Here is a 9,379-nt window from a genome sequence, read left to right on the forward strand (position 1 = left end):
CCTTAGGACTCCTCCTTCAGGCTCTTTCAGAAACCTGTTATTTAGTTTTTAGGGGTGATTACTACAGAGAAATCCAAGGAAGGAAGGCTGTGTGCGAGATGCTGTCACAAGGGAATAAGGAGCCCTTTGTCCTGTCAGGAACTATCCTAACAAAACATTCAAATAGGATTTAATCACTGCAGTGGCCTGCCCACATTGCTCTTAGGGTTAGATACCCCCATAAATCATGCATAGCTTGGAGTCAAGGGTGCCTTGAAGTTGTTCACAGCTGACTCTGTGCTGCACAGAGCAGATCGAGAGCACTTATTGCTTTCCATGGGCTTTTTGGTGCAGCCACTCTGACTCGTCTTTCTTTCTTGAAAACCTAGCAAACCACAGAAAACAGGTCAAGAGTGCTTGCCTTATAAGCTCTGGTTTGGGTGAAGAATGTTAGCAGCTCAAAGCAGAATAATTTTGTTAGTGATCTTATAGCTCATGTTTGATTGCATACTGGTAGGAGGGAAAGAAATGATCATGACTTTTTTAATGTTACAAGGAATCAAAATCAATTTTCTTCCACATTTTTCCTTTGCAATAGATATTCTGCCTAAAGATGGGTTTAATCAATTCTTTAAACAAGCAAGAACTACTTCAAGTATAGTGATTCCCAGTGATTAATTTTGAGCTTTTAATGATACAGTTATCAGTCATGAAATTCCCATCATCACACTCTCATGCTTCAGCCATGGCCTCAAGTCTAAGGAAATGACAGGGTATTTCAGAGTTTTGTTTCTTCTGTGAAAGTCACAGGGGTTGTTTGGGGTGAAATATGTGATGTAAACAACAGAACAGGGAATTGTATTGAAATTAGTAAATTTCTTTCCAGATTCACAATCAAATGACCACGGCACACACAGTGAGCAGAGCAGTAACCACCCTTGGCTGCTCCTAAGCTGATCCTTTCAAAGCAAAATGCTCAATACTGAATTCTTGAGACACCTGACCTGCCAGCCATGGAAAACTGGCCATGACCCATCACTCACAACAGCCACAATGCCTTCAAGTGTGAATTGTGAAGTTTTTGTAAAAACTGCAAATAGTTTCACAGGGACTACAAAATTCAGCCTGATCCCACTCTTGCCTTGAAGAATGCTTTTCTGCACACAGCTCCTGCAGAGACTTCCTTTTCCTTCTCAGATATTTATTGGTCAATAAAATTGTCCAAAAAAGTGAGCAAAGTAATTAAAAGCAATCACTGGTAAAATGCAACTGTTTCAAGTATAGACCTCTATTACAAAAGGTTCCATATCCAAATATCTGAAAAGTAAAAACAAATAAAAAATCATTTAGATCTTATATTTTCTGAAAAATACATATCAATATAGAAATAGTACTATTTAAACTGAAAGAAAAAATCATGGGCTGATTTTTTTCTACACCACTACATCCTTTTTGTAGCACTATATCCTAGCAAAACCATTCCTTAAATTGTTTTATTAATGATTAATATTACTTTTATATTACTGATTATACTTTTAATTTTACTGATTAATATTATTATTATTATTTTGTGGCATATTTTCCTGCATCTTATGAAAATAAAATTGTTTTCCAGTTCTCCCAGACTGTAGAATTCTGAGTCACAGGAATTCAGCATTGACTATTCCGTCACATCTTTGGATGCAGAACAATTTCAGCCAAGAGGATTTCTTCCAGTAATCCTAATTGGCAAAGTTTGATTAGCAATTGCAAACGTAGCAGTTACATATGCAATGGCTAAACATGCAAAAATCAGTAGATAATCCAGACATAAGGTTGACTTAAAATCATATGTATGCAGTCAGAAAACCAAAAATATAGAGAAATTGTAGAACTTGTCCTTCTCCCAGGAATGCCAGTAAAGCCAGAGCAGTGTAGTCTAACTGAAGAGCTCTCCTACATACCACACAGATAATGCCAAACCCAAATGTTACTGAAATAACTTTGGAACCAGCACCATCCATTTTTCTGTTCGGCTGAACTGCTTATGGGCCTTCCTTCATTTACTGCATCCTGAGACTTGTTTGGCACCATTGATTTCAATGGTGTAACTCTTGATTTATGGTGATCAAATGTGTAAAATTTATTAATCAGCATCAGAGTATTTTTTAAAATACTAGTGGTGTCTGTACACAATATAACCACTGCAAAGACATAGGGTGGGATAATTTCATCTGCACAAGTTTTATACATCAGAATCAATCCAAGACTTCGTTTAAAAATATTTTTTAACTTGGTCTAACTAAGTTGACTTCATCAGAGTTATTTCTTATGGACATGAGATAACATGAACAGATAAACAGCCATCATACATAAGCTTCTAACCCACAAACCAATATTTACTCTATATTCTTTTTGCAAGAATTTATAATTACAAATCACTTGGAAGGCTGAGGCATTGCTTGTGGGAACCAGTGATGCTCCACTTCCTTGAGACAGGCACTGAGCCAAAGACAGACCTTCTATAAATTTGAAACGAAAGGTTTTTTACTGGGAACAAAAATTAATAAATACTCACTTCTTCTCTTTCCTCCCACTCCCAAAATCACTTAAAAAAATTGAGCTTCCTTTTCTATCCAGTAACAAACCCCTGGTATTCCGTATTGTAAAACCCTGTTTGTGTTATGAATGGCATGTCACATTTGGCAAGGCTACACCTGCAAGGGAAGGAATGAAGGTTGATATAATCTATCCCAGGTTCTGCAATGTCAGGACACTTATCAATTTGTAAAATGCAAGGGCAAGATTTAAGGCTTATTAAAAAAAAAAGGAACAGAGAAAAGTAGAATACTGAATGAAAAGGTATTTTTGCAGACTTGTCTGAAGGTTTATAAGGATGCCAAGAAGAGCATGACACTGTTATAGGGAACACACATGGCTATTGGCATGCACAAATGTCAGCTTATGCTGTGGACACAGGTGAATTACAGTCCCCATTCTGCAAAAAGCTTTGCTGTTGTGATTTGTATGAAAGTAATATAACCCCCTATGAAGCACTGAGAATATGAGTCTGTGCTCACTGATGGGGAAAGTGGAGTCTGAAGACACAAAGACCAAGGAAATTATTTTTGATATCTTTTTTCACCTGGTCCCATGTCTCACTTGAGGAATAAAATGGCTTAGAGACATGGTACTACCTTTTGACTTTTTCTTTTACCTTGAGAACAGCAGTTTAAACTGAGGAATGGGAGCCATGACATTTTTTTGGAAGCAGCCTGGAAATTCAATCAAAAAGCTAAATTTTGTCATGATCTGATCCTGACTGTTACTGGTTGTTGAGTCTACCACATTCCCTTTCCTTTTGAGACCCATGAATTGGGTCTAGTCTACAATTAGCTGCAATCAAATACATGCAAACCATTCAAAGCTCATATATTGCAGGGAAACCAATAGACACACATCACCTCTTCCCAAGAACCTCCCCAGACTGAGTTCTCCCAGTTAGCTTTAATGGAAGCTTTTTCTATTATTGCTGGAAGACTTAGACAAGCATTGTCTACCATTAAGAAAGAAATTCCCAGCAGAAACTCTCATTTTCTCCTCCAGGCCTTTGTCAGTCAAGCAGGGAAATCAATAAACCCTGAAAATATAAAAGAAAAACACTAGGCAGGGTTCTGACTCTGGAAAGGAGGGAGCACTGTAAAATCCCATGAGCTCTACCCAGCTCTCCACATCAGGGCTGTACTTCAGATATGGCCACTGTGACCAAGGCTGTTAAAACCAACCCCAATGAATCACTGAGTAGATCCCAACCTCACCTAAGCTGCCCACAAACTGACCACTTGCTGCTGCCTAGGATCTCCTCAAGCCTTTCACACAGATCTGACAGGTGGTACCCCACACTTTGCCCCACCCACTCACAATTCTTGCCCTTAATTTGCACAAAAGGACAAACACATGTGGCTGCTGCCCAAGGAGGATAAAAGCTTCTTGCTAGCCAACATATTTTAAAGGATTCTATGTGAAAAACAGTTGATGAGTGAAGGGGAGCACAATGATATTCTCTTTCAAGGCATATGGATTCTTTAGAGCACCTGCTATTAAGTAGTCCCTGCTCCCTACGATGCTCTATTTATCTCTTTGAGCAGAGAGAATATATATACTCTACCAGGTAACTCACAAAGCCATTTTAATAGCAGAATGTAATTCCTCAGCTCTAGAAAAGTGAAAGTGAAGGTCTATGAATTATTACAAACCTCTGGCCAGGCAGCAGTGCCCTGAACTGTAAAGGCTTTTTTCTTGTGCTTAAGTTACCATGGAAGATGAAATAGTCACATGGGCATACTGGCCAGTAGAAACAGGCACTGCTAGCTCTGTATATCTACAAATACTTTTTTTTTTTCTGGTTTATAACCTATCCCCACTTCATAAATGCAAAAAACAACAACAACCCAACCAATGCCCAAATCCAGAAATAGTTTGGGTTTTTCTGTTTATTAGCAGAAACTTTCTCAGTTGATATTTACTTTTTCCAAAATAATATCCAGGATAATAAAGTTATTTTGAGACTGTATCAGATTATGCATTGTATAGCTGTGTGAAAATAAAACTCATTTCTGTTACAATGAAGTTGTTTTCTGCTACATGAATATCTCCCAATACATCTCAGCTTTAGACCATATTGTTTTGCAGCCTGTTATCTTGTTGCCTTTCTCAAGGATTACTGAAAGGCTTGGCACATAACCTAAATGCTGACTAAATCCCTCCTCTACAAAAAAGTCCATTTTCTAAATGCTGATGAACGAAAGTTTATTTCTAACAGATGGATTCTTGTAACTGACCATAGGACAACGCAGGTGAGTGTTGAGAAAGAAAATGAGGAAGCAAAGAGGGAAGGATGCTTTAAAGGAGAAGACACCAAACTAAGTGTGAAGAGTCCTGGACCCTGTCAGAGACATCGGAGGTGACACTGAAGGGCTGCACTTTGAGCAGGACAGTACAGGTGGCATCCACCATGGACTGTACAACCCTTAAACCTATCCAGGCAAAGAGTCAGGAATTCAACAGCACCACACTTACCCCTTCACAAAAAATAAGTGTGGGAAATAAATCCTGCTGTCAGCAGAAGGGCCACATATTTCTCAACATATCTGGGCAGACACACAGGTGCTGCTCTGTGGAGGGGGCTGTAAGAAGCAGAGATTCCTGGAGCTCATCCTGCTGTGCCTCTTGCCCATCCTGTTCACCCAGGGGTGCGAAGGGGCAGGGGAGCCCCTAAGGGTGCTTCCCAGAATTACAGCTTGAGTTTGGAAGGGACTTCTGGAGATGATCCTGTCCAACAGCCCTGTCCAAGTGTGGCCAAGCAGCAGAAGAAAGGTAACCAGTTCAAGCTGGATCACCCAGAACAAGTTTCCCAAGACCATTCCATATAGCTTTTGATTTTCTGAAGGGATGGAGATCTGTTTCTCCCCAGCTGTCTCTCTCTTCATCTGCTGTTAGATGTGTTCCAAATCTAGTTACCAGGAGGTAGCTATCATCTCTGTCATCTAATATAACAACTGGTTGCATAGTTTCTTATGTAGTATGAGCATGAAAGATTGCAGAGATTGGCTCTATTAATTCTAAACCATGAAGAAAACCCTTACAGATCTCTGATAGCTTCACCACCATGTTGCACAATCAGAACAGATTGGAGGGCTAGGAATTGGTATCCTGGCCCTTGTGATTGAAAAAGTACAGCAGGAACTTTCATGCTAATAAAAAGGCACACAGGCACAGGATCCTAAATACCTCAAACACACCATACAACTCACACTGTGAGTGCTGTCCTTCAGTGTGAAATTGTTGCTCATCACCCCAAGGAATCACATTAAAATGGCAAAACTTGACTCAATGCCTTCCTGTTGGAAATCAGAGAAACAAAAAAGTTTTAAATCCTGTGCAAAACAACTCAAATTATCAGCAGCAGAGTTTGCCATGTTTGCTAAGCCAGAAGCAGAAGCCAGGCTAGGGGAGGTTTACTCCAATGTGTTCCACTTCTGCCGTTAGTCTTCACAAAAGAGAAATGTGTGTGACACTTTCACCTTGTTTGATTAAAGCATTTGCATTCTAACTTGTTTGGGGTTAAAAAAGTATTAGGAACTTAATATTTTACATTGGTTTTGGTCTGTGAATTTTTGAATCATCTAGAGAATATGAGCTCCTTGATGAAAAGTACTATTTTGTGTTATGAACCAGAAAATAATGGCCTATCAGACTATAGAAAGTGGTCTAAAGCATCTATCTTTAATCTTCTTGTGTAAGTGTTCTAGACACTGTAATTTCCAATAACAATAATGGAATAAATACCTCATTAACCCCTTTAAAGCTTCCAACACCATGACAATATCTAAATGAACTGTCAGAGGAACAGGCATTGTTCAGTAAGACAGCAGACCAGAAAGTTAATATTGAGCTATATCCCAATGAAGTAACTGAAATGTATTCTCAGCCTCAACAACCTGATGGCTTATATATTGTCACAAAATGCAGAAGGCAAAATGTCAAATAAGAGTCTCCCAAGCTCATAAATCACCTGACATTTCAGATCAGTTTCAAACAACAGATAAAAAAAATGCACAAAGAAATTTTGGAATGGAATGTTTGTTTAGACTTTAATTCACAGAAGAGCCACTGATTGAACTTCATATTTACACATTTCTGATCCATAAACCTTTTGATATTGCACTATTCCCATCATAAATTAGTGTTCTGACAGACTAATACTCATTGCTGAGCTGAATGTCATAGATATTTATTGAATAGGAAGTAAAAGCGTAATATCTGGTATAAGCAGAATATTCACATAACAATAAAAAGTATAGATTTGGCTTCAGGGAACAATTCACAGTGCCTGAATGCATCAGAAAGGAAAATAGGGAACTTGTGCAAAAAAATACACAAAGATTTTAATTATTGGGTACAGGCTTATAGTGGAAGTGTCCATATCAAAATCAAAGCCCGTGGGTGAAAAAAAATTAGAACTATATTATACAGGGCAGTGGACATTGTATTGATTGGAACACCATGGTAATAGTGGCTGAGGTAAATGCACCGCAAAGAGAAATAGAGAACAGGAAAAATAAAGCAAGGAAAAAGAGCTCTGCTTTGCATGCAGGTGGGGAAAACATAATATTAATGATGAATTCTACCACACAGCTCTGAGAGAAGCATTTTCCCCATAAAAACATGGTAGGTAGATTTCCTTGAAGGAAATATATAATTCTAAACAAAATTTAGGCTGAGATTTTCAGAAAGAAGTACCTAAAAGAGTAAAATACCCAATTTTCAGTAAAATGTGTTAAATACACATAACTCTACAAGACTTTGCAAATTCTGTCTTAAATGGAATTTAATCTTTTTTTTAAACAGCATCTGCCAGATCCTTATGATTATGCTCAACCTATAGCACACTGACTTTCAAAGGCACTTTAGGTGCCCATCTGAGGTTAAAAAAAGTCTCAATAAACATAGATATCTTAATAGAGGATGGATTTTCATGGAACAGTGGCCTGAAAAAACAGGCTTTCTAAATGCAGGAGAAAATTAGCCAGGAGAAAAGAGAACACCACCTTCAAATCAGAATTCTGATCTGAAAACTTAGACTTTAGGAAAACAAACAGGACAGTGAAACACAGCAATAAAACTGTAAGAACCATGTAGCAAATCCTCCTGAGACCTAGATCTCACCTGAACTCTGAGTTACTAGCATGAGCCTTTTCCATTCAAATGCAGGAATGAATTTCAGTTTTGGTTTGTTTGGTTTTGTTTTTTGTTTTTTGGGGTTTTTTTGTTTGTTTTTTTTAGTGGGTTTTTTTTTTGGTTTGGTTTGGTTTGTTTTGGTTTGGTTTGGTTTGGTTTGGTTTGGTTTGGTTTGGGTTTTGTTTTGTTTTGTTTTGTTTGTTTTATTTTGTTTTCCTGGAAGCAAACCCAACTTCTCAGGATTTCTGATGAAGAGATATCTTAGAAAGATCTCCTCCTGTGTGTTACTACCTGTGACACTATGAAGAGTGACCTGGAATTGGACCTTCCCACCTCCTGCACCTTGGGCAAGATAGCAAGATGTGCATTACAAACCATTTAGCTCATCTTTGAAAACATGGAATGTGAGAGGCATTCATTTCCACTGCTTCAACATAATCACTAAGAAAATTGGTCACACATCTGGACTTACTCGACCAAGTTGTGTTTCATGTGTTCCAGTGATCAGATTTTCCCGGTGCTCCTCATATCCTAATGCAACTCTGTTAACTTCAGGAAAAAAAGAAGGATGTTCAGCCCATAGAATCATCTTATGTCAATCATGGCTTGAAACAGATATTACCTTTAGAATATGTTTTTGAAATAATGGATTTTTAGGACCATTGTACAGATGATGTGGCGCTGTCTAGGCTATAGACAGCTCTGAAACATTCTCTTGACCTAGCAGCTAAATGGAGACACCAAAGGATGAGTTTAAGCTATAAACTTCTGAACTGATAACCTTATTACCCAAAAAAAACCCCCAGCACTAAATATGTCACTTGATCTTTAACAGCGAGTGAGAATTTTTGGATCACTCTTATTTTTAACCTCTTAGAGACAATAAAGCAGCCCCTATGGTGCCTGTGTGTGAGAACAAGATTGCTATCATGAATAAATAGCATCTTTATGAAAGGATTCAATCCAGAGCTGTTTGTTTTCCACTTGATACTTCTACTGCCAAAGTCTTTCAAATTGCTTTGGGAAGCACAGTTATGAATAGCATAGCAACAGTGTTTTTTCCCTGTTTTCAGTGGTCAGGTACTGCTGTGCAATCCATTGATGAATGTGACAAAAGTTGTTTGGTAGACACTCAGAAATAGCATCACCTCCTCCCCAGTCATTGCAAAGAGCTGTACAAAATGTTGAGTGCTTTGGAAGCAACGGAATGAAAGACCCAAAGCTCCTCTCCTTCCATCACCTCCCTGAAGCTGGGGGAGATCTCTGCCTTTGAGAGAGTCAGAGCCATCTTTGGGCATTGGTAAAGTTTCCCTCAGCTGACTCATTAAATTGCCTCAAAGCTCACTTATTTACTTACTGAAATGGACCAAGTTGAGTCAAGTGGTTGATATTTTCATTAAAACACCTTGCAGCCCACAGCCCCAGGGCTGTCACTGGCTCTCTTGTGTGCTCTCATTTGTTGGACATCTCCTGAAGCACCATCAACCAAGGGCACCAGGGATAGAACAGAACCCTGGCCTTATTCCCCTCCAAATACTGAGACAGTCTGATTACCCCAGCGTGCTGCACTGAGGTTGGTGCTTATCATGAGAAATAAATTACATTTTGATATTGAACATCTCCAGGGTGGACCAACATGGGTTGAAAGACTGCACCAACTTCAGGACAGAGTAAGTCTTCA

General features: G+C 38.7%; 1 long non-coding RNA gene across 1 annotated transcript; it reads right to left on the reverse strand.

Annotated features, from left to right (window-relative positions):
• Nucleotides 1-1,018: 1,018 nt before the first annotated feature.
• LOC135300119 (uncharacterized) lies at nt 1,019-3,804 on the reverse strand. The gene is made up of 4 exons (XR_010362001.1): nt 3,777-3,804; nt 3,519-3,598; nt 2,537-2,675; nt 1,019-1,296 (listed from the first exon to the last, which is right to left on the reverse strand). It is a non-coding gene; the product is annotated as an uncharacterized LOC135300119 (long non-coding RNA).
• Nucleotides 3,805-9,379: the final 5,575 nt, after the last annotated feature.

The sequence above is a fragment of the Passer domesticus genome, chromosome 4, assembly GCF_036417665.1.
Source record: "Passer domesticus isolate bPasDom1 chromosome 4, bPasDom1.hap1, whole genome shotgun sequence".
Taxonomy (NCBI): Eukaryota; Metazoa; Chordata; class Aves; order Passeriformes; family Passeridae; genus Passer; species Passer domesticus.